At 38.1% G+C, this 27,524-nt stretch overlaps 1 protein-coding gene across 1 annotated transcript in view; it reads left to right on the forward strand.

Moving 5' to 3' along the window:
• The first annotated feature begins 3,114 nt into the window (after positions 1-3,114).
• Positions 3,115-27,524, forward strand: part of SESTD1 (SEC14 and spectrin domain containing 1) — a 150,988-nt gene continuing 126,578 nt past the window's right edge. The window contains exon 1 of the mRNA XM_021668950.2: positions 3,115-3,130. The gene's annotated coding sequence lies outside the window, so the exon portion shown is untranslated. The remainder of the gene's footprint in view (positions 3,131-27,524) is intronic.

The following is a 27,524-nucleotide window of genomic DNA, read 5'->3' on the forward strand; positions in this document are numbered from 1 at the left end:
ATATTTAAGAGGAATAAATGCAAAGATCTGCACTGTTTCCAAACTTAAATTGCAAAATACAGGTTGAAGAAGATATGGTTTTATAGCTGTCTATATGTTAAAGACTTAAAAAAGATTTGGGAGTAATTTTTGCTTGTTTTTAGTTGGCAATGACATGCTATTTATGAACACTATGGGATGGTAGAAAAACAATGTGATATCAAACTGAATTTTGAAATATCATCATTAGAATGCATAAAATTGTACTCCTCCACTCCTCTTTTTATAATTGGAATATTGGATTCAGTTCTAGGTGCCACATTTTCAGAGGCACCGGAGGATGTTTAGATAAGAGCATATGGAGATGAATTGGACATGAATAAAGAGTGGGTGGAGAAGGCACACACTGGGACTACTGACTTCAAATGTTTACAAGGCTGCAAAAGGGGAGAGAATCAGGCTGTTTTGTATTAAACAAATGTTAGTACCAGGTTCAGATTCACTGGACACATTAATACACGTTGCATTCATATTTCTAATAATGATTTAAGGCACTATTATTATCATTTTCCCCTTTTAGAATGGAGCAAACTCATACTTGGAGCAGAATCGTGCTTTTTCAAGGTCACACAGTTAGGAAGTCATAAACCCAGGATCTGACCACACTTCTTTGGAGTTTAAGCCCAGTGGTGTTTCTACCAATACTGGTAGCTACCCACCAAATGTATACAGACACACATTTCAGTTGAACATAGGAACTAGCAAGACTGTTTAAAAATGAACACTGTTATGAGGTCATGAATGGTTTCCTATCATTTGGAGTTTAAACATATGCTGGATAGCTACTTTGCAAGGATCTAGTCCCTTTATAGCAAAATATTAAAAACAAATGCTAATCATAGAGCCAAAGAAACTCCACAAGTGAAGCCTCATGACTATAAGTGATAGAGATAAGTTCATTCAGTAGTTATTGGAAAATGTAGCATCCAAATTTCTTTCTCTGAATTTACAGTCTAATGTTTTTTTCCATTGTAGCAGTTATCTCTCATCTAACATCTAGGTAAATACAATGTGGAACCAGAAGGTATGGAAAGAGGAAGGGCAGGGATATTTTGTGAATTCCTATAATGGATTGCTTGGCATGCTCTTGTTTTATTAGGTAAGCAAAGAATGTCAGTGGTAGTTGGAGAGAGTTTAAAATGATAAGCAGAGAATGCCACATAGTCGAGAAAGAAAAAACAGAATACCATGGAAGGCTAAAAAAGGCAGGGACTGTGGATTTCCCTGTATTTTCTTCTTGTTGAGTAGATGCTCAACATCTATTTGTTGGAATGGAAAATGATTTCAACACTTTAGCAAACAGTAAAAGAGAACCTTCTTTGTGCTAAGCACTGTGCTATGTTCTGGGGAGCAAAAAATGAACCAGACAAGATCCCTATCCTTTTAAGGACACACAGTCTAGGAAGAAAAGGCCACTAAGCAAAGCAAAGGGAAAAAAGCAAGTACTAAAGATTATCATAGGGAATACTGTAGACAAACGATTTTATGAAAGCAGAGAGAAAAAGAGTATTTAGTTCATTGTAAGTGTGTGGGGTAAGGATGCAGATGTGGTGAAAGGTGATGTCAGGGAAGATTCCAAGGAGGGAGTGATGCACTATCTTCATTATCTTGAAGGATAATAGGAGTTCAGCTGGTTAGATGAGGGATGGATTTCAGATGGGGAAAACTACAAGGGCACAGAGACAAACCCTGTTGAATTTGTGTGATATGTAGATATATTAGGAGTTGAAGCTGGAGCCAAGGAGGTCAAGAGATTAGATTTTAAATGGCTTTGTATACCATGGTAATGAGTTTGAACCTGATTTAACCAGGTGGAGCGACTGAATGATTTTTAAAGAGGGACGTTTCATGCTCAGCTCTGTCTTTTTGGAGCAATCTCTCTCTGGCAGTTATAAGTAACTGAAACAGAAGTGAAATTAAAGGCTTGACCTAAAGAGTGGCAAAGAAGCAAAGAGGTTGAAGTCATGGAGACAGACTGTTATTCACAGAATTAAGAGTAAGAATTTATCTATGGGATTTTAAGTCAGAAAACTTTAGTGGAGAGAAATTTGGTTGCTTAGTTGTTGGAATGGCAAGATTTTATCAACAGAATTAGGTGATACTGAAGTGAGTGAATACCATGGAAGTCTTGAGATTGGGACCACACAGCTGCTCTGATCTGGTGTGAATTTGCTGATGACTGTTTTGAACTGAATTCAGGAAATGACACAAAAATGATTTGCGCAATAAAATGAGAACGAGGACTCTGAATTCAGTATATTTAGAGAAAAATAACTAGGTTGGTAAAAATGGAGACGTAGCTATTATCAGGGAGTCCCATTTGTGGATTAATTTTGGACTGCCCAATGGAAAGATCCTCAAAGCAAAACAAATGCCCTGAATCCAGCCCTTTCTCACTGCAACCCTTTCCCCTTCATCTGCCTTCATCCTTCAGTCACAGCACCGCTTGGCAGTGGGTACTTGGGAGCAGCTCTCGGGGACCTTGTAATCGAACCTTCGAACTACAGGATGAGGTCAGAGGAAATAAATGACTTGCCAAGATTCCTCCCTTAAGCCCAGACTTCTGACTTCAGGTCTGGAGACCTTCCACTCCTGCAGACTGCCTCCCACCTGGGGAACCTGGGCCTCGGCGAGAGGTGGGGAAGGCAGGGTCCAGCTGGGAGCTCTAGAGTCCCCCTCGCGCCCAGCCCTCAACCCCGGGCCTGGTGGGACGCCCCGCCCCAACCCGCCCCCTTCTCCCTTCCCGCTTCCCCCTTCTGCCTTCCCGAGCCGGACTGGGTCGCTGTACCGCCGTCACCCGGGCGCGCGCGGAATCGCGCGGACGCGGCTCTGGCCGCGGGTGCCGAGAAGTCGCCAGGCCACCCGCACCGCCGCACCCCGCCTGACGCACAGAGGGGCCGGGACGCGATTTGCCACGAGTGACTGGAGTCTCCGCCGCCGCCGCCGCCGCCGCCGCCGCCGCCCGGACCCGCTCCGCCCCCAGCCCGCCTTCCTCCCGCCGCGCCCTCCGCCTCCGCCCGCACCTCGCTAGCGTTCCCCTGTCCTCCCCAACGCCCCGGAGTCGCCGGCCGCTAGCGCGAGCGCCAGCCAGGTGAGTGTGGCCGCCGCTCGGCCCCGACGACCCTGGCGGGAGGAGCGCGCAGGCCCCGCGGCTGGGTGGCCGGCGTGGGCCGGTGCTGGCGGCGGCGGTAGCGGGCCCGGCTTTCTTCCCCCGCGCGGGCCGCTGAGCCGCGGGGCTGCGCAGTGAAAGAGGGTCCCCCGCCCCGCCGCCCCCGCCTCTCCCAGCGCCCTGGCCGCCCCCGCCGCCTCAGACAAAGCGCCGGAGGTGGGAGCCCCGCGGGCCCCCTTTGCCTCCGCGCCGCCTGCCGGGTGCGGCCGCGGCCCGCACAGACCGGGCCGCGCGCTTTTCCGCTCCTGAGCGCCCTTGTTCATTTCTGGGTGAAAGGGACCCGAATTGTGCAACAGGTTTGGGCGTTAATCCTTATTTTCCGTCGGGTCTCTCCTGCCAGCTTGCAGGGACCAGATGTGGCGCCCGGCTGTGGGGCGAATCCCGCGTCCAGCACCCGCGGCTGGCTCCTTTGTGTGACCGGTGACCGGCCCTGTCGAGTAGGTGGGGGACACGGGCTCGAGGCCCCAGGGCTGTGCCGAGGCTCCTGGACGCCTACTCAGGGCGCGGGGCTTGGCTTCCACGGGCCTGCCGGGGGTTAACATCCCTCCAGCCTTTAGGAGAGTCACAAAGGAGAAGAGAGAGCGGGTTGGCCAAGGTCCGTGGTTGTGTGTTTATTTTTTTATTTTAGGTAGACTCATATTAGAAAAGAGCCGCAGTCTGACCAGCTCTTGAAGGTACGGGTGGGATTTCACCCTGGGATGCAGGGTTTGGACTTGTCTGTTGCTGTGACAGCCCCCGTGGTTTTCCTGGTGCTTTGACATCTTTCTCTCATACACAGACATCGCGGGAGAAGTTGGGAGTGTTGCCGAGGGAGTAACTAGATAGCAGCTGTTTGACAGGTCGTCTCTTGCTTCACGTTTTGCCTGTGTCAAGCATGCCCACCATGTATCCCCGCATAGGTTGGCAAGCCATCAAATTTAAACTGCTCCTCAAAATGCCCCCATGTTGGAAAATCCTAATCCTTATACATACATACATAGACACACACACATATTTTTGTTTTCTCTTTTTTGGCTAAATCTTATTTTCTTAGTGCGAGAATTTTCTCCCCACGAAAGAATGCATAATAAGGTACAGTTTATCTTTGTTTACATACTTTGGGTCATGCCAATACCTAGCTAGTTTCATTGGTATGCTATTTTAGTGTAACAATACTAAATAGAAGGAAGGTATCTTCCTTTAGCTTTGAGCAATAAAATACGTCTTTGTTCTAGAACCAGGAAGCTTTTATACATAATAACTTTTTCTGGGTAAAAGTTGGTCACTGTCGTTGCCCCATGAATAAATACGTGAAAAAATTCCCAAAGGACCCAGAAAGCATTTCGTAATTCTATAGGCTGTTTTTTTGTTCCAAATTCCAGGAAATCATTTTGTTGAATATTTATTCGAACATTCTTGACTAAATTTAACCTTAAAAATTGGGCCTACTCTAATTAAAGTTACCCAGCATTAGAAAAATGGATTGCATTTACCAAAAAGTTTTGTCCCTGTGAGTAAGAATCGAAGGGAATAATTTATGTAAGAGATTGGAGCTAATGATGGACTAGGAATCTGACAACAGAATGCAGAAAATAGGGAGTTGTAAGTAGAGGTCACGAAGTTGCACCTACTTGGGTTTTAGTTGATTGCTAGGCATTTAATGACATTTTAAACAGATAATCTTGCTAATGATGTATCTGAAAATGAAATGTCCACTAATTAAAAAAGCAAAATATAGCATTTTGACCTTTTTAAAAAACGTGCTTTATAAGGACTCCTTGAAGCTTTTCCACTCTTTAAAATTGAACTTGGCGTTAATGACATTTCTTTTAAAAAAATGAAGTTGTACCAAACTAATCTGATTTGTAGAAAGTTCTCTGTTAGAGTAGCTTTACTTTACTAAAAATACCATTCATCTGTATAGTAGCTAACATCAAAGATCTTTTAAAGCTATTACAAGCAACAGGACCAACCTCTTGAGGAAAGTAGAATATTTACTAATAAGTAGCAAGCAGAAAAGTGAGCTGTGATTGGGCCACTGCATTTCTGTCCTGGGTGACAGAGCAAGACCTTGTCTCAAAAAAAAAAAAAGAGAAAGAAAAGAAAAATAGAGATGCTTAAATTTTTATAATAGCTTTCTTTGAGATATAATTCATATGCCATGAAATTCACTTTTCTAAAGTATAATTCAGTGGTTTTAGTATATTCACAAAATTGTGCAAATGTCAACACTAATTCAGGAACTAAAAAGAAACTTGTACCTTTATTGCTATTCTCCCCATATTTGACAACCACTACTTTATGTGTCTATGTATTTGCCTATTCTGGACGTTTCATGTGAATAGAATCATGTGGCCTTTTGTATCTTTCACTTAGTATAATGCTTTCAGGGTTCATTCATATACCATATATCAATATTTCACTGCTTTTATGGCAGAATAATATTTCTTTATATGGCTATGCCATATTTGTTTATCCATTCTTCAATTTGTGGGCATTTAGGTTGTTTCTACTTTTTGGCTATAATAATGTTATGAATAATGAATAATGTTGTGGATACTCATTTACAAGTTTTACAATTTTTTTGTGTGTTATATATGCTTTCAGTTTTCTTGGGTATATACCTAGGTGTGGAATTGCTAGGTCATATGGTAATTCTATTTAAGTTATTGAGGAACTGCCAGACTGTTTTCCAGAGCTGCTGCACTGTTTTACATTTCTTCTAGCAATGTATGAGGGTTCAGTTTTCTCCACATCCTTGCCAACACTTGTTAATGTTTGTCTTTTTGGTGATAGCTATCCTAGTGACTGTGAAGTGATAACACATTGTGATTTTCATTTGTATTTCATCTTTTCATGTTTTTATTGGCCATTTGTATATCATCTTTGGAGAAATGTCTAATTCATAGTAGTTTCTGTGTTTTTTACATGTATTTTCTAATTTAATCTTTTAAATAATACTGTAAGGTAGGTTTAGTCCTATTTTACTGCCAGGAAACTAAAGTGCAAAGAAGTTTAATCATCTGCTTGTTTTTTTAACCTTACAGTTAAGAGACAAGGTCTGAATGTAAACTCGGGTTTTCTGACTCTACTTCCTGCACTTAATGAGGCATACAGAAATTAAATTGTGTTTGTGAATGTCTGGCTGATCATTGACAAAGTGAGAGAAAAATAAAAAATCAAACAATAACAGAGAATAAGGTATTGTGGCCATACTGCCACATATTCATCAGATTTTATTATGCTTTTTCAAATAAATTCCATTTCTTATAATACGGTAGGTCTGCTTTCCGCATTTCCAACAGGGAAACAGAGTCAGAGTGATTCAACCTTCTTAATGGCATAGCTGATCCTAGAAGCCACTATTTGAATAGTATATATGTATGTATATAGCGAGAGTAGAAGCTGAAAATCTCCCTTCACTTTTTGTCTTTTTCCTCTTCTTCACTCCTGAGACCACTTCCATCTTAGAGAAACCACTGTTAACAGTTTGAGGTTTATATTTCCAACCTGTATCTTTGCATTTATTGTGTGTATTTATGTATAAATTTTTATATTCCACCATACATATATACATGTTTCTATTCACAATGTTTTTTCTTTTACAGATGGGATTATACTACACATATTCCTTTGTTGTTCACAGAAATATGTTAAATTTTTCATCTGTAATTACAAAGGATAAATCTAATATTTACGTTTTCGTTTAAGTTTGCTATCCATGCGTGGCTTCGGTGTCAAAATGAAGCCAGGATTAAGAATGATTGGGAAACTTGCCACTTTTTTCTGTTCTCTGGAACAGTTTAAAATGTCTGCCCTTTAAACATTTACTAGAAATCATCTGACAACTGTGGGGGCAGAAAGAGATCTGAGATGACCTTTCTAATTTTTTTTTTTTTTGAGACAGGATCTCACTCTGGTGCCCAGGCTAGAGTGCAGTGGGGTGACCACTCCTCACTGCAGCCTCACCCTCCTGGGCTCAAGTGATCCGCCCACCTCAGCCTCCCAGGTAGCTGAGATTACAGACATGTGCCACCATGCCCAGCTAATTTTTGCATTTTTTGTAGAGATGAAGTTTCTCTGTGTTGCCCAGGCTGGTCTCGAACTCCTGAGCTCAAGTAATCCGCCCACCTTGGCCTCTTCAAATATTGGGATTACAGGCGTGAGACGCTGCACCTGGCTGGTTTTCTTAGTTGTAAAATGGCAATAATTCCTACCTCATAAAAGTCTTGAAAATATTAAATGAGATGTGAGCTGATATATGAAAAGTCTCAGTAGTTGCATCTAATATAAAGAAAAAAATATAAACTGTAACATGCTATAGAAATGTAAATTTGTTACTATAGTTATTGTAATTATGTTTTAACCTAATAGGAACAAATTTAAGTAGATAGGATGGGGAGCTAAGTACAGTTTCCACTAATAAATCAGAAGGATCTATAAAAATTCACAGGCCATTTGGGATTTGATTCTGGTAGACAATATCATCTAAATTCTCACACTCTTTAAGAAGGATAGTAGGGAAAATCATTGAGTAAACAGATCTAGATTAATCTTGTGTTATTACTTGTTAGCTTTGTGACTTTGTACAAAGTAATTTCTCAGTTAAATGAGATAACACCTACTTTATAGATCAGTTATGAAGGAAGAGATTAGTTTCTAGCATGTAATAGATGTTCGAAATAGTCATTTTTTTTTTCTTTGCATGTGGTGAATACACAGCAGTGACAAACCTGAGATGTTGAGGTCTGTTATTTTAAGGCTGCTTGATGTGGTGGAAAGAATATTAAGCCCTAAGGTAGACTTTTGGTCTGTCCTATGTTTATTAGCTATTGGCTATGGATGAATCACCTCAGTACTCAGATCCTTGTGTTTTCCTTGCCTATAAAAAAGCTAGAGAACTAACACTAGGCACTTTACAAACCTTATCTCATTTAATCTTTCCAATAATCGTATCAGATAGAGATGATTTTAATTTATCTTTCTAATAGATAAAGAAACAAAGGTGCAATAATTGGATTTTCCAAGGTCTACTTGGTGGACTACCCCAGTCCTGGCTGTATTCTTTGGCTCATTACAACTATTCACTCCTGGGATGATAGGGCATGCCCTTCTATACAGGGAATACCAAGGGGGGAACCTACTATAAACTGAAATACTAAGTGTATGAATAAACTAAGCCGGTGTTGGATGAGACTACTTATTTATTAATGATTTCCACTAATAAAATACAAATAGAGGATTGTTAATGTGTCCCAATGGCAATGCTTAAGAGTAGTAAATTTAAGATAATACTTCATCTTCTCATAATCACTTTATCTAAATAATTTATTACCTAGTCCTAATTGCATTTCCAGTTTGACCAGGTAAAGCAGAGAAGTGAATTAGTAAGTTAGTGGTCAGAGCTGGTTTGATAGCGGGGGGCGGGGTGTGTGTGTGTGTGTTAATGTATATATATGTGTGTAAGAGCTGAGAAGTACAGTTCTTCAGCAGCTTGGCATATGCAGAAATTGCAGATTCTTGGAAAGAAGTAATCTGGATTATAATTCATTGTCTTCCACAAGATTTGCCGAGTCATTTAGAAAATGAACCTGCCTTTGTCAGCTGGTTTGTAAAGACCTATTGATTATATTCTTGAAGGATAGTAGTATTGTCTTTCCTTTACTAGGTATGGCCAAAGCTTTTGCTTATGAGTTTCATTTTATTTGATCAGGTTCAGTGATATTGATTTGGTGTCCTTGCACGCTTTGTGCTAGGGATATATCAAACAAAACGATGCTATTGAGAGATCACAAATTGAATTGTGATTCAGTGATAGTTTAGAAAGTTTAGGAATTCTATCTGTTGGGGCTTCAGTTATCATATTTTTGAAGTAGAAATGGGAATTACTGTGTTTAGGTTAGATAATTTTTATCAGAAAAGGCTTGAATTGCACTGTGTAAATTCTCACTGATATTGCTGCTTTTCTGCAGAATACAAAGTACTTTGGAGCTTTATATAAGAATTAGAAAACATGGTTCTTGTTTTCAAAGAGTTTATAATCTAACTAGGAAGGCCATGAAGGAAGAAACTGAGTGAAAGGATAGAGGGCTCTTACAGCTTGTGCCTTGCCTTTGTAAAATCAATTTTGCCACATTGGGCTTTGGTAAGGTATCATAGGTCTCTCCTGAGGGACAATATGAGAAACATCTAATCCTTTGAAGACTGGTGATTATATGTCTTGTATGTTTTGATCATTCTAAGGGGGGTCTCTTTGCTTTATGAAATTACTGTTTGGTTTAACTACCAAGGGTATCTCCCCTTCTGAGTACTTCTTTGTGTATCTCTTAGATTGCCTGGGTTTTCCTGTTTCTTATGGCTACTAGAAAGCCAGAACTAGATTTGTGGCCCATTCCTGAACAGATAAATAGGTTTTCTATATATGTATTTTTAAGACAGAGTCTTGCTGTCACTAGGCTGTAGTATAATGGTGCGATCTTGGCACAATGCAGCCTCTGCCTCCTGGGATCAAGCGATGCTTCTGCCTCAGCCTCCCGAGTAGCTGGGACTATAGACTTGCACCACCACGCCCAGCTAATTTTTGTATTTTTAGTAGAGACAGGGTTTCACCATGTTGGCCAGGATGGTCTTGATTTCCCAACCTTGTGATCCGCCCACCTTGGCCTCCCAAGGTGCTGGGATTACAGAGCCACTGTGCCCTGCATATATTATACAATTTTTAACCTTTTTCTTGGCAGCATTTTTTTCTCTATTCTTTGCTTTTATCCTTAATTTGTTAAATTGTTATAGTTCATTTGTTGTGTCTTTAATCCTTTTCATAACAAAATGGAGTATATACAAATATAGGCATACCTCTAAGATATTGCCAGTTCAGTTTCAGACCGCCACAATAAAGCATATATCTCAATTAAGCAAGTCACACCATTTTTTTGGTTTCTCAGTGCATGTAAAAGTTATGTTCTCACTGTAGTTTACAAAGTTTGTAATAGAATTATGTCTAAGAAACTATGTATGTATATCTTCATTTAAAAATACTTTATTGCTAAACAATGCTACGTACGGATCCTCTAAGCCTAAGTAAGTTGTAATCTTTTTGCTGGTGGAAGGTCTTACCTCAGTATTTACAGCTACTGACTGATCAGGATGGTAATTGCTGAAGTTTGGGGTAGCTGAGGTAATTACTTTCTTGCCTTTTTTTTTTTTTTTTAATAAGGGCAGCCCCCTGAACCAGAATAGGTTCAAGATAGACTCCCTCATTCTATGACATAGAATGAGATGTGTCCTGATTTTAAATAAAATTGAAAAAAAAACAAAAATGAAGTATGCCACATTGATGGACTCTTTTTCTCATGAAAGATCTGTAGCATGAGATGCTGTTTGGTAGCATTTGAGCCACAGTAGAACTTTCACAATTTGAATTAGTCCTCTCAAACCCTGCCACTGCTTTATCAACTAAGTTTTTGTAACATTCTAAATCCTTTGTTGTCATTTGAACAATGTTTATCGCATGTTCACCAGGAGTAGATTCCATCTGAAGCCACTACTTTGCTTCTCCATAAGAAGCGACTCCTCATCTGTTCAAGTTTTATCATGAGATTGCAGCAATTGAGTCACATCTTCAGGCTCCTCTTCTAATTCTAGTTCTCTTGTTATTTCCACCACATCTGCAGTTACTACTTCTACTGAAATTTTGAGCCCCTTAATGTTATTCATGGAAGTTGGGATCAATTTCTTCCAAACTCCTGTTCATGTCAGTATTTTTACCTCTTTCCATGAATCACAAATGTTCTTAATGGAGTCTAGATTGGTGAATCTTTTCTAGAATGTTCTCAGTTTACTTTGCCCAAATCCGTTGGAGAAATCACTATCTATGGCAGCTATAGCTTTTGAAATGTATTTCTAAAATATTAAGACTTGAAAGTCAAAATTACTCCTGATTCATGGGCCACAGAATGACTTTTGGGTTAGTAGGCATGGAAACATTAATCTCCTTGTACATCTCCTTCAGAGTTCTTGGATGACCAGGTGCATTGTCAATGAGCAGCAATATTTTGAAAGGAATCTTTTTTTTTTTTTTCCTGAGCAGCAGGTCTTAATAGTAGGCTTAAAAGATTCAGTAGACCATGCTGTAAGCACATATGCTGTTATCCAGGCTTTGTTACTCCATTTATAAAGAACAGACTGAGTAGATTTCAGTCTGTTCATAATGGTTAATGAGAATCAGCTTTCACTTAAGGTCACTAGCTGCATTAGCTCCTAACAAGAGTCAGCCTTGCCTTTGAAATTTTGAAGCCATTTACTTCTCTTTCTCTGTGAAAGTCCTAGATGGCATCTTTGTCCAATAGAAGGCTGTTTTATTTACATTGAAAATCTGTTGTTTATTGTATCCACCTTCTTCAATTATCTTAGCTAGAGCTTTTTGATAACATCCTGCAGCTTCTGTATCAGCACTTGCTGCTTCAACTTTCACATTTATGTTATGGAGATGGCTTGTTTCCTTAAACCTCATGAACCAACCTCTGCTAGCTTCAAACTTTCCTTCTGGAGTGGCCTTACCTCTCAGCCTTCATATAATTGACAAGAACTAGTGCCTTGCCCTGGATTAGGTTTTGGCTTAAGGGAATGTTGTGGCTGGTTTGATCTTCTATCCAGACCACTGGACCTTTCTGCATATCAGCAATGTGGCTGTTTCACTTTCTTACCATTTGTTTGTTTTCTGGACTAGCACTTTCAATTTCCTTCAAGAACTTTTCCTTTGCATTTACAGCTTGACTGTCACAAGAGACCTAGCTCTTGATCTCTGTTGTCTTTTGACATACCCTCCTCAGTAAGCTTAATCATTTCTAGCTTTTGATGTAAAGTGAGAAATGTGACTCTTCCTTTCACTTTAACATTTAGAGGCCATTGAAGGATTATTGATTGGCCTAATTGAATATTATTGTGTCTCCTGGAATAGAGAGGCCTGAGGAGAAGGAGAAAGACAGGAGAACCCCCAGTCAGTGGACCAGTCAGAATGCACACAGTATGTATTGATTAAGTTCACCATCTTATATGGGTGTGGTTCGTGGTGCTCCCAAACAATTACAGTAGTAACATCAAAGATCACTGGTCACAGATCACCATAACAGATACAATAATAATGAAAAGTTTGAAATATTGTGAGAAAAAACAAAATGTGACACAGAAACACAAAATGAACACATGCTGTTGGAAAAATGAGCTGATAGACTTGTTCCACATAATGATTGCCCATGAAAAATACAGTATCAGCAAAGCACAGTAAAGCAAAGTGTTTTAAAGCGAGATGTGTATGTAAATATACATAAAATCCATGGCAAGTATATTGAGGCAAACAGATTAATATAGTAGGGACTAGATATGGCAAGTAGGCTTTATTTCATCGGCCAGCTTTGATCGATAGTGAAGATTGCATTGAGAAGTTAGTTGGACGCAGCTTCTGGATTTAGTGGGAAAAGATACTGTTATCATTGAGCAGTGTTTATTGTTATGAGTAGGAGTAGTGATGGCATGAGTGCCTGTATTTGCTGTCCTTGGTATAGATAGAATATTCAGAATGCTAAATAGCATGTAGGTGGGTGGCTTTTAAGTTTGGAGTTAGGTTTTGCAGGGAGAGATGTGGATTTGAGGAAAAATGCTGGTGACTCTTTTGAATTAGCAGTCAGATTGGTTCAGCTAGAATAAAAAGTCTGTAGTCCATTAAGGAGAAATGAGGTTAGTGGAAAAAGTGAGGAAGGGGATGTGGGAAGCCTTAATGGGTAGATGGAGTAGATTAGATTTTGTTGTTTAGCTCCTAAATTTGTTTTTCTCATTAATCTTCTACATGATTTTCCTTGTCTTTGTCTTGGTTCAGCTCCTGGTCATCCTTTTTATTTTAAAAGTTAATTATTGTTGGGCATGGTGGCACGTGCCTGTAGTCTCAGCTACTCGAGAGGCTGATGTAGGAGGATCACTTGAGCCCAGGAGTTCTGGGCTGTAGTGCCTTACGCCGATTGGGTGTCTGCACTAAGTTTGGCATCAATATGGTGACCTTCCGGGAGTGGGGGACCACCAGGTTGCCTAAGGAGGGGTGAACCAGCCGAGGTGGGAAACGGAGCAGGTCAGAACTCCCATGCTGATCAGTAGTGGGATTGCACCTGTGAATAGCCACTGCATTCCAGCCTGAGCAACATAGCAAGACCCTGTCTCTTAAAAAAAAAAAAAGTTAATTACTTTTTGAATAAGTAATACATTCATATGTTTCAAATTTTATTTATTATTATTATTTTTTGAGACAAGATATCACTCTGCCACCCGGGCTGAAGTGCAGTAGTACAATCAGGGTTCCCTGTAGCCTCAAACTTCTGGGTTCAGGTGATTCTCCTGCCTCAGCTTCCTGAGTAACTGGAACTACAGGTGCATGCCACCACATCTGGCTAATCTTTGTAAGTAGAGTCGGAGTTTTGCCGTGTTGCCCAGGCTGGTCTCAAACTCCTGTTCTCTAGCAGATCTGCTTGCCTCAGCCTCCCAAAGTGCTGGGATTATAGGTGTGAGCCACTGTGCCTGGCCTCAGAAATTTAAAAGGTATGAGAGGACACATTAAAAATTCTTCTTTTCATTCCTACTCAACTTCTGAGTTCTCTCCTCCACATAGTGAGTATCATCAGATGCTTATGTGGTCTTCCAGAAATATTTTATGTATACACATATGGTTTCTCATTCTTTTTATACAAATGACACTTCAGTACCTATTCACATATTGCTTCTATACCACATAGTGTTCTGTACCTTTTTTTACTTCTTGGAGAATTTTTTTTTCATATCAATAAATAAAATGCTTTCATCTCTTCTATTTTTTAAATACACTTTTTGTTTTAGAATAATTTTGGATTTGCAGAACAGTTGCAAAAATAGTACAACGTCCCCATATGCACCTCACCCAGTTTCAATTTCCACTAACAGTATCCTACTGTGGTTCATTTGTCAAAACTAAGAAACCAGCATTAGTTTCTTACTGTTAACTGGAGACTTTCTTTGGATATCACTAGTTTTTCCATTGAAGTCCTTTTTCTGTTTCAGGAACTCACCCAGAAAACAAGATTGCATTTAGTTGTCATTTCTCCTTAATCTCCTCTGACAGTTTCTCAGATTTTTTTTATGATACTCAGAGTTCTAAGAAGTACTGGTAATTTATTTTAAGACACACACTCTAAAAAACAAAAGCATTGAATCTTACTTTTTGTCAGCTGGATGGAGCTAGTAGTGGTGATGGTCCGTTGCTCTTTTCCTGTGTTTGAGTTTTATGTTCGGAAGTCTGTGAGGTCAGCCTAGCCACCTGTGTATTTTATGCCTCTCTTCTCCCCAGACTTTTATAGTTCATTTACTTCTTACAGGATGGAGTCTGTAAGAACTTTGGGATGTGAGAACAGATTCCTGGGGGTTGGAAGGGAGGAAGATATACAAAAATGGTCACCACACTGAAAGAAGGAAAGGGTATCAAACCAGTAGAGGGAAGTAGACAGTATGAAAATAAGATCTGAATCTTTGCAACTTGAGTCTTAGGTTCTGATAATTAAGTTTAAAAGAGTGACAGGGACCAAAGAGAGGTCAAGTCACCTATTAACTTTTGGACCAAATTCTCCCAGGTGGGGTATCTGTACTAAAACAATTTTTCTAGTGGACCCAGCAAAATAAAAAAAATAAAGTCCCTACTTCTTAATTTAACCAAGTCAACCCAAAAGGTAAAAATATCTCTTAGCTTCTTTGAAATGCAAGATAAGCTTTTAAAAAGACAGTTCAGTCCTTGTTTATATCTTTTTCAGATTTGATAGGGAAAGGTGAATGAAAGGCAGTGGACTCCTGGGGCAGGAGATATGAAGGATGCTCTAGAGAACTTAAAAGATAGGAGAAAGGGGATCTTAAAGGCAGCTCAGAAGACAGATTTTTACAGTTTTCTCTAGATCTTCGATTATCTTTACTCACAGCAGATGAAAGCTATATACCAGAGAGTTCTCCCAGTAGGAAAGGCAGCTAACCAGATACACATCTTGAGTTGTGGTGAGATGGAAGCAACTACTACTTTATAATTTAGGATTTGTATCCCATTTACTTTCACAATACCTAAGAACTCCAAGATTAGAAATAGAGCTAGCAGATGCGATAGGGCCCCTGAATTAAGCAGTTGACAGCACTTGGACTACAGTTTAATTCTGTTCTGAACATACAGTTTCTGTTAAAATGTCGTTTGAGCTAAACTGCTTTTGAGCCTGGAGAGAATATTTAAGCCTGTCAGTTACTCATACCTTAGTGTGAATCATTTAAGCCAATTATTGCTATTCTCCTTAATACTTTGCTGATCAGATACTGTGGAAATAAGAATATTGATACGTGAGAGAATTTTATAATTTACAGCTGGTCTTAGTCCATTCAGGCTGCTATAACAGAATACCATATTCTGGGTGGCTTATGAGCAACAAAAATATATTTCTTACGGTTTTGAAGGCTGAGAAATCCAGGATTCAAGCATGGCAGATTTTGTATCTAGTGAGGGCCAGCTTCTTGGTTTGTAGTTGGCCATCTTCTTGCTGTGTCTTCACATGGCAAAAGGGTCAAGGGAGCTCTCCAGATCTCTTTCATAAGGATGCTAATCTCATTCATTAGGTCTGTGTCCACATGAACTAATCACTTACCAAAGGCTTCAACTCCTAATACCCTCACATTAGGTGTTAGGATTTTAACATATGAATTTGTGGGGGAGGACACAAACATTCAGTCTGTAGCACATCTCTTGTGCAGAATCATGCTGGACACTGCAGTTGTTGCTTTGGCTAACATTTAAACATTGAGCATAGACTGGTGATTGGAAGCACTGGTGTTGGAGCCAGAATAGGATCTGGTTTAGCACAGAACCTGGCCCTCCTTAATCATTCCATATATGGCAACTAGTATATCTTCATCCACCCCTATATGACCATTGTTATTCTTGTGCTTTATTTTAGAACACATCATTCAAACGTTAGAAAGTACAAAACAGTTTTCAGTTAAGCTTCCCACTCATGTGTAGTAAGATATAAAGAGTTTATTTCTGTGGCCACACCCGTTTCCTTCTCACCTTCTCCTTCCTCCTTAATATCTGGCAGCCATTAATCTATTCTCCATTTCTACAGTTTTGTCATTTCAAAAGTGCTTTATAAATGGGATCTTATTGTATATATCCTTTTGGGATTGGTTTTTTTAAAATTCAGCATAATTCAGTGGAGATTCATACACAGGTTAATCCGTTTCCATAGTTCCTTTTTTATTGCTGAGTAGTATTCTGTGGTTTGGATGTGCCACAGTTTATTCACCCATTGAAGGATGTCTAGGCTGTTTCTAGCTGTACACTCTTATGAGTAAAGCTGCTGTAAATGTTCATGTATAGATTTTTGTGTGAACATGAGTCTTCATTTCCCCGGGGGTGAATGCCTAAGTGTGCAATTGCCAAGTTGTATGGTAGTTGCATGTTTAGGTTTTTAAAGTGATTATCAAACTGTCTTCCACAGTGTCTGTACTATTAATATTTTAAATTCCCACTAACTATATATGAATGTTAAAAATAGAATTATATCCTCACAAATTGTATATGTTGAAGCCCTAACCCCTAGTACCTTAGAATGTGATTGTATTTGGAAACAGGTCTTTCCAAAAAGTGATTTTAGTTGAAATTGGGTCTTTAGAGTGGACCCTAATCCATCTGACTAATGTCCTTAAAAGAAGAAATTTGGGCACACAAAGAGATGCCAGGGATATGTGCGCAGAAAGGAAAGACTATGAAAGGGCAAAGAGAAAAGGCAGTACCTGCAAGCCAAAGAAAGAGGCCTCTGAAGAAACCAAACCTGCTGACACCTTGATCGTGGACTTCTAACCTCCAGAACTCTAAGAAAAGACATTTTGCTGTTAAAGCTACCCAGTCTGTAGTATTTTGTTATGGTTGCCCTAGGAGAATAATACAATGAGTGATCCAGTTTGTTTTGCAGTTTGGTTCTTGACTTTTTATTTTAGCCATTGTGATAGGTTTGTAGTCATATCTCACTGTGGTTTTAATTTGCATTTTCCTGGTGGCTAATGATGTTGAACATCTCTTCATGTGTTTGTCGTCTGTATATCCTCCTTGATGAAATGTCTGTTCATGTCTTCTGCCCATTTTCTATTTGGATTTTTTTCTTTAACTGTTGGGTTTTAAGCATTCTCTATATATTCTAGAAACTAGTTCTATGTTGAATATGTGGTTTGTTTTTTCTCCCACTCTAGCTTGTCTTTTCATTCATAACATGGTTGTTCACAGAGCATACGATTTTAATTTTGATGAAATTTCAGCTGTAGATACTGAAAATTTACTCCTGAAGTTTTAGAAAACTTTTCTTCTAAAAGTTTTAGTTTTTCACTTCTCATTGAAGTCCGTGATTGATTTTGTATAAGATATGAGACTTAGGTCAAGGTTCTTTTTTTTTTTCCTGTGGATATCCAGTTGCTCCAGCACCATTTGTAGGAAAAGTGATCTTTCAATTGAGTTGTTTTTGTGCCTTTGTCAAAAAGCACTTGGGTGTATTCGTGTGTTTCTATTTCTGGGTTCTCTGTTTTGTTTTATTGATTTATTGGGTTAACTGATTCCTTCTACTTCATTCTTTTCCAAAATTGTTTTAGGTATTCTTTCTTTGCCTCTGTACATAAATTTTAGGATAATTATTTTTTCTGTATTTACAAAGAATTTTGATAGAATTATGCTAGGAATTGCATTTAACTCATATAAATTCAGAGAGAATTGACGTCTTTACTATAGTGATCCTGCAAATCCATGAACATGTTGTGCCTCTCACTGTTTTATAGATCTTCTTTGATTTCTCTCATCATTCAGTAGTTTGTAGTTTCCAGCATATAAGTATTATACATATTTTGATAGATTTATAACTAATTTTTTAGAGTGACTATAAATGATATTGTCTTTTTAATTTCATTGTTTATATGTTCATTGCTAGTATGTAGAAATACAGTACAGTTTTATATGTTTGTCTTATATCCTGCAGTCATACAGAACTCACTAGTTCTAGGAATTTTTGCTGGATTTTTTGAGATTTCCTACATAGGCAATTATATCATTTGCAAATAGGGGTAGTCTTACTTCTTTTCTTTTATCTGTATGCCTTTTATTTTCTTTCTTTGTTATTGCACTAACTAGAACTTCCAGCACAGTATTATTGAAAAAGATTGGTCAAAGTAGACATACCTGCCATGTTGTTTTTGAAAAAAAAAAAAAAAAGAAGAAGAAGGGATCTCATTCTACTCTATCACCCAGGCTAGAGTGCAGTGATGTGATCACAGCTCACTGCATCCTCGACCTCCTGGGCTCCAGTGATACTCCTGTCTCGGTCTCCTGAGTAGCTGGGACCGCAGGTGGACATCACCACACTCAGCTAATTTTTTTGCTTTTTTTTTTTTGTTGTTGTTTTTGAACAGGCAGGGTTTCCCTATGTTGACCAGGCTGGTCTTGAACTCTTGGGCTCAAGCAGTTTTCCCACCTTGGCCTCCCAAAGTGCTGAGATTACAAGTGTGAGCCACTGTGCCTGGATGCCGTATTCTTATCTTAGGAAAAAGTATTCAGTCTTTCACAATTGAGTATAATGTTAGCTTTAAGTTTTTAATGCAAAGTCTTTATCAAGTTGATGAAGTTTCCCTTTATTCATATTTTTCTAAGAGTTTTCTTTTTTAATTATGAATAGGTACTGAATTTTGCTTATTGCTTTTTTTTGCAAGAGTTCATGATTATGTGGTTGTTATCTCCTTTAACTTGTAAATACGGTAGATTACATTGATTGATTATCTATATTCAGTCAACTTGCCATCACTAGAATAAACCCAACTTGATTACTTTGTATAATCTTGCTGTATATTGTTGAATATTATTTGCTAGTATTTAATTTAGGATTCTTATATTTATATTCATGTCTTTGCCTAGTTTTGGCATCAAGGTAATACTAACTTAATAAAATGAAATGTAAAGTGTTTCCTCCTCTTCTGTTCCTGGAAGAGATTGTATAGAATTGATGTTAATTCCTTTTAAAGTATTTTGTAGACATCTCCACCTGGACTTCTTTTATTTTTGAGTTTTATAAGTTATGAATTTATTTTCCTTGATAACTAAAGAACTATTCAAATTATCTATTTTATATTAGATGGATTGTGATAGTTTGACGAAGTGACTCATTTAATCTAAAAGTTTGTAGAGGTGTTCATAGTACTCTCTTCTTTTGCTGTCTGCAGAGTCTGCCATGGTATCTCTGTTGCATTCCAGATATTGGTAATGTGTGTCATCTCTATTTTTCTTTTCTTTGCTGTTTTTATTTCCTTCTGCTTGCTTTGGGTTTATTTTGCTCTTGAGATGGGAGCTTAAATTATTGGTTTGGGATTTTGTCCCCTTTTCTAATGTATGCATTTAGTGCTATAAATTTCCTTCATCTTTGCTTTAGCTATGTTCCATATATTTGGATATATTGTAGTTTCATTTTTCATTCAGTTCAATATATTTTTTGATTTCCCTTGAGACTTCCTATTTGACTTTTAGGTAGTGTAAATTTCTCTGTTTATTCCTATATCTACTGTACATTTAAGTCACTGCTAATTATTTACCATCCTGAATAACACTGTCAGAAATAACATCTTTGAACCAGGCATGGTGGTTCATACCTGTAAACCCAGCACTTTGGGAGGCCAAGGCAGGAGGATCTCTTGAGCCCAGGAGTTCAAGACCTACCTGGGCAACATAACGAGATCTTGTCTCTACAAAAAATAAATAAATAAATAAAAAACAAATTAGGTAGGTGTGGTGGTACCTGCCTATAGTCCTAGTTACTTACGAGGATTGTGTGAGCCTAGGAGTTCTGGCTGCAGTGAGCTGAGAAGGTGACACTGCACTCCTGCCTGGGTAACAAAGCAAGAAAGACCCTGACTCTTAAAAACAAACAAACAAACAAACAAACAAAATCTTTGGGCAGCTTCCATCTTCTAAAGCTGAGTTTTCTAGACTTTTGTAAATGTTGTAAGAATTTATGCTTTATTTATTTATTTTAAATATGCCTCATGCCTCATGCAGCATCTAAACTTAGGCTTTTATTAGATGAAATGGTCTTATATAATGTAAACAAAGTTGGAATTAAATTTTTTGAAAATAATTACGCTGATCTGATCAGCATGCACTATATATCAAAACATTACTGTATACCCTATGAATATGTACAATTATTATTTATCAATTAGAAAAATAAGTAAAATAAATAATTAAAAAATATGTGCCCAGCCTTGACCACTATTATAGTTACAGATATTACCTAGGTAGATAAAACGAATACATGCCCAAGTAGAATCTGATAGTGGGAGACTATCCTCAACATGGACAAAGCAGAGAAAAAAATAAAAAATATATATAATGGGAGACTAATTCCTATTTCATATACTCTTCAAAGTTGGATTTCAGCAGACTGCTGAGTAAATCTTTCTGATGAGTTTTACCATTAACCTGCTTTCAGTCTGCCACCTTCTTATGGGATTTTTTAGAAATGTTACTTGGTTACTAAGTGGTTGAAGATTTTTCTTTTATCTTTCAGTTACTCATTTCTAGTTTGAGTCCGTTTTGGTCAGAGAGGAGATTCTGTATGATTTTGTTATTTTAAATTTGTTGAGGTTTGCTTTATTGCTGAGATCTGTGTTGGTATGAGCTATCTTAGTCTATGATCCATGAGCATTTGGGAAGAAATTTATATTCTGCTGTTTTGTGGTAGACCATTTTATAAATGTTGATTAGATCCAATTGGTTGATATAATGTTGAGTTCTGTATCCTTGTTGATTTTCTGTGTAGTTGTTCTATCACTTGTTGAGAGAGAGAGAAAGAGAGTGAGAGATACTGAAGAGATACCTGCAATTATACCTGCACATTTGTCTCTCTTTTCAATTCTTTAGTTTTTGCTTCATGTATTTTTCAACTTTGTTATTTGGTGCATACACATTTAGGATTGCTATGTCTTTTTGATGAATTGGCCCTTTTATCATTATAAAATGTACATCTCTGTCTCTGGTATGACCATTCTCGTTTTTCTTTGATTAATGTTTACATGATTTATTTTTTCCATCCTTTTAGTTTCAGCTTGCCTTTTGAGTATATTTGAAGTGAGTTTCTTATAGGGAGCAATTAGTTGGGTCATGTTTTTTAATCTACGCCGTTAACGTGTTTTTTAATAAATGTATTTAGACTATTATATTTACTGTAGTTGTTGCTATATTAGGGCTTAAGTCTGCCATTTTGTTTTCTATTCATCTCTGTTTCTCTTTTGTCTGTTTTCTTTTTCCTCCCTTTTTATGGGTTATTTGAGCATATTTTATTTTTTTGAGACAGGGTCTCACTCTGTTGCTCATATTGGAGTGCACTGATGCCATCACAGCTCACTGGAGCTGCTGGGCTTGAGTGATCCTCTCACTTCAGCCCCTAAGTAGCTAGGACTATAGGTGGTGTGTGCCACTGCATCTGGTTAATTTTTTTTTGAGACAGAATCTCTCTGTGTCATCCAGGTTGGAGTGTAGTGGCGCGATCTTGGCTCACTGCAACTCCACCTACCGGGTTCAAGGGATTCTTCTGTCTCAGCCTCCCAAGTAGCTAGGACTACAGGTGTGCTCCACCACACCCAGCTAATTTTTGTATTTTTAGTAGAAACAGGGTTTCACCATATTGGCCAGGCTGGTCTCAAACTCCTGAATTCGTGATCTGCCTGCCTTGGCCTCCCAAAGTGCTGGAATTATAGGTGTGAGCCACTGCGTCCAGCCCATCTGGCTAATTTTTAGAAATATTTTGTAGAGACAGGGTCTTGTCATGCTGCCAACATGCCATGTTGCCCAAGCTGGTCTCCAACTCCTGGGCTCAAGCAGGCCTCCTGCCTTAACCTCCCAAAATGCTGGATTGCAGGCATGAGCCACCACACCTAGCAAGCATATTTTAGAATTCTGTTTTGATTTATGTGTTTTGTTTTTAAGTGTATCTCTTTGTGTATCTTTTTTGTTGGTTGCTCTAGGTGTTAATTGTATATACATAAGCTATTACAGTCTACTGTTGTCATCATTTAACCAGTTTGAGTTAAGTATAGAAACCTTACCTCCTTTATGGCTCTTTACCCCATTTGTAATATAATTGTCTTACAGTATTTCCTGTATACACATTTATAATCATATCAGACAGCTATATCTTTGCTTCAGCTGTCAAACATAATCTAGACAACTTAAGACAAGGGAAGCCTATTGTATTTTCCCATATTTTTTGCTTACCACCTTTTTTTGTTCGTTTGTTCCCACTGTTCAGTGGTTTCCTTTTTTACCATTATCTTTCTATTTAGAGAAGTTCTTTTAGCCATTCTTTTATGGTAGGTACGTAGATAAAAATTTTGCTTAGTTTTTCTTCATTTGAGAATGTTTTAATTTCTCCCTTTAGCCTAAAAGATAGTTTTACTGAGTATAAGATTTTAGGTTGATAGTGTTCTTTCATCCCTTGAAAAATATTGTGCCACTCCCTTCTGGCCTCCATTTGTTGTTGTTGTTGTTGTTGTTGTTGTTGTTATTATTATTTATTTATTTCTTGAAATGGAGTCTTATTCTGTCTCCCAGGCTATAGTGCAGTGGTGCGATCTCGGCTTACTGCAACCTCTGCCTCCTGGGTTCAAGTGATTCTTCTGCCTCAGCCTTCCCAGTAGCTAGGACTACAGGCATGCACCACCACATCTCGCTATTTCTTTGTATTTTTAGTAGAGACAGGGTTTCACCATGTTGGCCAGGCTGGTCTTGAACTCCTGACCTCAAGCAATCCACCCATCTTGGCCTCAAAAAGTGCTGGGATTGCAAGCATGAGTCACCACACCCGGTTGGTTTTGTTTTCTTAAAAAATTCATTCATTACTTTTTTTTAAGAGTTGGGGTCTCACATTGTCTCCCAGGCTGGAGTGTAGTGGCAAGATCATAGCTCACTGTAGCCCCAAGGTCCTGGGCTTAGTGAGCATCCTGCTGGAGCCTCCTAACTAGCTAGGATACAAGTGTATACCACCTCACCTAATTTTTTTTTTTTTTAATAATTTCAGCTTTTATTTTAGATTCATGGGGTACATATGTAGGTTTGTTACATGAGTGTATTACATGATGCTGAAGTTTGGGGTATGAATGATCCTGTTACCCAGGTAATGAGTATAGTACCCAACAGGTAGTTTTTCAGCCCTTAGTCCCCACCCGCCCTCTACCCTCTAGTAGCCCTCAGGTCTCTTGTTACTATCTTTATGTCCATATGTACCTATAGTTTAGCTCCCATTTATAAGTGAGAACATGTGGTGTTTGATTTTCTGTTTCTGTGTTAATTGACTTAGGATGATTCTTCTGACTACATCTATATTGCTGCAAAGGACTTGATTTCCTTCTTTTTTTAAAAAATCATTTTTTCTCTCTTGTAGATAAAATTTCATTTATTTTCTGAATGCTTTCTTTGTCCTTAGTTTTCAAAGGTTTAATTAGGAAGTAACCTGGCACAGATTTGTGTATGTGTGTGTGTCTCTCCTCTTTCAGGTTCACTCACTTTCTGTAGCTTTGGGTTCTTTGCCAAATTGGGGAATTTTTTAGCCCTTATTTCTTCAAGTATTTTTTCAGTCCTCCCCTTCCTTTTTCCTTTGCTTTTGGGACTTTAATGGAACAGATGTTTGAGTTTTCTCATAGTCTTACTGGTCCTTGAGGATCTGTTCATTTGTCGTCCTTCTGTGTTCTTGTTAATTAATTATCATGCAATTTCTACTGTCTTCTATGTTATTGATTCCTTCTTTTGTGCCTTCATTCTGCTTTTGATCCCAATAACTGAACTTTTGTTTGGTTATTGTAATTTTTGTTCTAAAATTTCCATTTGGTTCTCTTTACATTTTCTGTTTGTTTGCCAAGATTGACTGTTTTCTTATTGAGGCTTTCTGGTTTTTAATTTGTTTTAAACATGTTCATAATTCCTTGTTGAAGCTTTTATCATGGCTGCTTTAAAATCATTGTCAGATCATTCTAACAGTGCCATGTGGGCTCCACTCACACCACAGGGATGGGGGATGTTTGAGGTGGGGAGATCATTATTACATGAACGTGTTGGATCCCTACTTGGCTTTCTCTGACTTCACACTCCTAGTGGGTGTTACATGCCTCCTTACAGACTCTTGAGGACGGAAGTCTAGGCCTTCCACTTAGCCATCTGGCATGGGTGAGGGTGAGCCCAGTGTTTTGTGTAGTGTTTGGGTAGTGTAGCACTATTTTTGTCTAAAAGTTTGCTTTCTTGCTGGAATGCTCTTTCCTGGTCTTTCGACTGAAGGCTTTTGTTGGGGCTTTACTTTTGTCTTCCCCTATTGATATTTCCAGGTTGTCAGCTCTACAGCTGCAAGTCTGAGATGTAATGAGGCAAAAAAAAAAAAAAGAAAAAAAAAACACCCTCAAGGGAAGCTTACCACTGAGTTGTTCTTGGGTCCTGAGGCCCCTAGTCAGTCTGTGTTCCTTTCTCTACCATTCACAGACTTCTTATTCTTGTTTTATATATAATGTGTAGCACTTTTAGTTGTACTTAGTGAGAGGAGTAGGAAAAATTATATTTACTCCATCTTCCAGGAAGTAGAACACCGAGTCACTCCTTTTCAGAAAACCTTCAGTGACTTTCTATTGCCTGTAGACCATCATCTGAGTTTCTTAGTCTGTTATTCAGAGAGCTTTTTAATCTATGCACAAACTTAGCTTTTCTCTCCTCTTCCAACTACCGCTGTGTGTCTTCATTATACCACATTTGATGTTCTATAGAATTCTGTTCTATAGGATTCTGCATTTCTACTGTCTGTATACCATGACCTTGATCAATTTGTTCTTCTGTTTGAAATGCCTCAGTCCTTCATCTCAAGGCTTTGTATCCCATCACCTTGTAATTTCAAGCTGTTAGATATTTGACTACATCATCAATTGTTTCAGAGGATGTGAAACTGGAACTATTGAAAAATGTCAAAATGATATGTTCTGCACTAGAATAGTTTGATTGTCTTTCTAAAGTAAGGTAATGATTGTAAATTTGGTTGTTAGTGTATCAGTATCACCAGCTACTGATTGTGGAGCATCTACTCTTTTTTGAGTATTGGACTTAAACATTGGAATACTAGATAATTTAAGGTTTATATTTAGTTAAGTGACATTTCTTTAAGAATAAAGTGTTAGGCCGAGCGTGTTGGCTCACACCTATAATCTCAGCACTTTGGAAGGCCAAGGCGGGCGGATCACAAGGAGTTCAAGACCAGATTGGCCAACATGGTGAAATCCCGTCTCTACTAAAAAAATACAAAAATTAGCTGGTCATGGTGGCTCGTGCCTGTAATCCCAGCTACTTGAGTGGCTGAGGTAGGAGAATTGCTTGAACTGGGAACTGGGAGGTAGAGGTTGCAGTGAGCCGAGATCATGCCACTTCACTCCAGCCTGGGTTACAAAGCGAGACTCCATCTAAAAAAAAAAGCAAGAATAAAGTGTTAGTGCTAAATGATGTCTTATTATTTTAGTCTATCTTAATAATTATAAAGACTTGGCCAGTGTTTTTGAATCCTAGCTGCATACAATGTTTAGCTGGGGAGCTCTGAAGTGATTCCTGTGCCTAGGTCTAAACCCAGAGATTGTCATTCAGTTGGTTTGAAGTGGGGCTCTCACATTGATAATTTTTTAAAAGATCCCCAAATGATTCTAATATGTAGCTGGGTTAAAATATAATTGAACACCAGTAGTTCCAGTCACTTGTACAGTGTTTTCCCAGAATGCTTCCAGCTATGCAGCTTTTAACTTTAATACTTCAAAGTTTTTAACTTAGCAGATTTAAAAAAACCCTCCTGTACTTCCTGCAGATGACTCATTCAGGTGAGTCATTATATGAACTATGAGCTGGTTTGCAAAGGGAAGAAAACATTTTGTGACAATAATTAAATTTCTATAGGCAATATGAAATAATAAAATCCAGGATTCTCTCAAAGATTAAAAAAAAGTCTCTATTGCTTTTTTAAAAAGGTGGTTGCAGGAACAGTGCAGAGGGTATAGCATCCTATATAGTCCATTGGCACTGTAGAACCTTTTGTTGAATCAATAGTTTTAATCTGACTTTGAGTGTTTTTTTGTCAAATACTAAGATATGAAGTTGGTACAAATATAGGTAACAAACGAATTTACTGCTACAGCATAGAAATCAAACATTAGTTATGATTAGTAAATGAGACACTCTTGAATGTCTTATGATAAAACTGGTGTAAACATTTGATATCTTAGTAGTTAATGTATTTAAGCGACTGACAGACTTAGTTTCTAATAATAAAAGCAGTTAGGAATAAGGAAACAAGGGAAAGGCAGAGGAAGAAAAGAAGGAGAAAAGAGGTCAGTTAATAAAGAACATAGAGAAAAAAATAGACTCAAGGATAAGAATTCAATTAACTTTGTGACAACAAAGCCTTTCCTCTGAGGAAGAAGAAATTAGGTGCTCTAGTTCATTATTTATTTTAGGGCCATATACTCAATTTGGTTCGTTATATATGACTCCAAAGCACAGAAAGAATTATAAAATGACACTGACCTTTTTCCCTACACATAGTAATTTATTAAGCGTAAGTTTCTAGTTTTTTATAGAAACTGGCATGACTGAGGGGACTACTTTATAGGGGCTGATGCTTCATGTTAGGCTAATCTCTAGGAATGATACTAAGAAAGTTATTAGATAATTATCAAAGTATTTGTCAAATTTTGTTTTTCTAAATGTATATGCTGTGAGTAAGTTTTATTTAATATATATTCATATGGAATCTAAGAATTCTGAATAAATTTGATTGATCATAACAGGATTTCTAAGGTCATGAGAAGGTGTCAATTTTTATTGTGCCAACAGTTTTCTGTGGATTTATTAGTATGATTATACGGTTGATCCTTGAACAACAGGTTTGAATTACATGGGTTCACATTATGTGGATTTTCTTCTACCTCTGTCACCCCTGAGAAAGCAAGGGCAACCCCTCCTCTTCCTCCACTTTCTCAACTGACTCACTGTAAAGACAAGGATGATGACATTTATGATGATCCACTTCCACTTAATGAATAGTAAATATATATTCTCTTTTTTTATGATTTTCTTAATAACATTTTCTTTTCTCTAACTTTATTATGAGAACATTGTATATAATACATATATGCAAAATATATGTTAATCAGTTTTATTTATTGGTAAGGCTCTAGTCAGCAGTAGGCTCTTAGTTGAGTT

The sequence above is a fragment of the Aotus nancymaae genome, unplaced genomic scaffold (genome assembly GCF_030222135.1).
Source record: "Aotus nancymaae isolate 86718 unplaced genomic scaffold, 86718_ANA_hifiasm-v0.15.2.pri h1tg000008l, whole genome shotgun sequence".
Lineage (NCBI taxonomy): Eukaryota > Metazoa > Chordata > Mammalia > Primates > Aotidae > Aotus > Aotus nancymaae.